This window comes from Sorex araneus, chromosome X, assembly GCF_027595985.1.
Source record: "Sorex araneus isolate mSorAra2 chromosome X, mSorAra2.pri, whole genome shotgun sequence".
NCBI classification, from domain to species: domain Eukaryota; kingdom Metazoa; phylum Chordata; class Mammalia; order Eulipotyphla; family Soricidae; genus Sorex; species Sorex araneus.
Window position 1 is genome coordinate 345,483,417 of NC_073313.1, and position 1,226 is coordinate 345,484,642.

At 49.5% G+C, this 1,226-nt stretch overlaps 1 non-coding gene across 1 annotated transcript; it reads right to left on the bottom strand.

Annotated features, from left to right (window-relative positions):
* Nucleotides 1–475: 475 nt before the first annotated feature.
* TRNAS-GCU (transfer RNA serine (anticodon GCU)) lies at nucleotides 476–557 on the bottom strand. The gene has a single exon. It is a non-coding gene; the product is annotated as a tRNA-Ser (tRNA).
* Between the last annotated feature and the right edge of the window lie 669 nt (nucleotides 558–1,226).

The following is a 1,226-nucleotide window of genomic DNA, read 5'->3' on the forward strand; positions in this document are numbered from 1 at the left end:
TTCTTTTTTTTTTTTCTTTTTGGGTCACGCCCGGCGATGCACAGGGGTTACTCCTGGATCTGCATTCAGGAATTGCTCCTGGCGGTGCTCAGGGGAACCATATGGGATGCTGGAATTCAAACCCAGGTCGGCTGCATGCAGGGCAAACACCCTACCCGCTGTGCTATTGCTCCAGCCCCATATTTATTCTTATTAATTCTACATTTTCTTCCATCTAATTTTTCTTGGGCCACACCTAACAATATTCAGGGGTTGCTCCTGACTCTCAACTCAGGAATTACTCCTGGCGGTGCTCAGGAGACCATTTGGGATGCCAAGGGATGAATCCTGGTCTACCGCATGCAAGGCAAGCGCCCTCCTTGTTCACTGTACTATCTCTTCAGCCCCATTTCTTTTATTCTGGTGATAACTGAAATTTTTTCCTCCAAGATGGCAGCCTCCCCCTCCCCTCCCCACTTAGTTACCTAGAAGAAGCCGACGAGGATGGGATTCCAACCCACGCATGCAAAGCACAATGGATTAGCAGTCCATCGCCTTAACCACTCGGCCACCTTGTCTACGCCCCCACCAAGATCTTGTCTAAAACTTTGAGTTTCAGGGCCACATCCAATATGCTCAGGGACTGCTTCTTCCCTGTGTTGGGGATCAAGTCCGGTCTCCCACTGGCAAAGTTCGTGCTCCTTCCAACAGCTATCTTGCCAGCCTCAGCAGTCTTTTTTTTTTTTTCTTTTTGGGTCACACCTGGTGATGCTCAGGGGTTACTCCTGGATTTGCACTCAGAAATTACTCCTGGCAGTGCTCAGGGGATCACATGAGATGCCAGGGATTGAACCTGGGTCAGTCTCGTGCAACAGATAGTACAACAGATAGTACTATCTGTTGTACTATCTTTCCAGTCCCCCCCAACCACAATCTTTTTTTTTTTTCCTTTTTGGTTACACCCGGTGATGCTCAGGGGTTACTCCTGGCTCTGCACTCAGGAATTACCCCTGGTGGTGCTCCAGGGACCATATGGGATGCTGGGATTTGAACTTGGGTCTGCCGCGTCCAAAGCAAACACCCTACCCGCTGTGCTATCACTCAAGCCCCCAAATGTTTTGGAGTTTTATTTTTGTTTTTGCTTTTTGGGTCACACCCGGTGATGCAGAGGGGTTACTCCTGGCTCATGCACTCAGGAATTATTCCTAGCGGTGCTCAGGGGACCATCTGGGATGCTGGGAATCGAA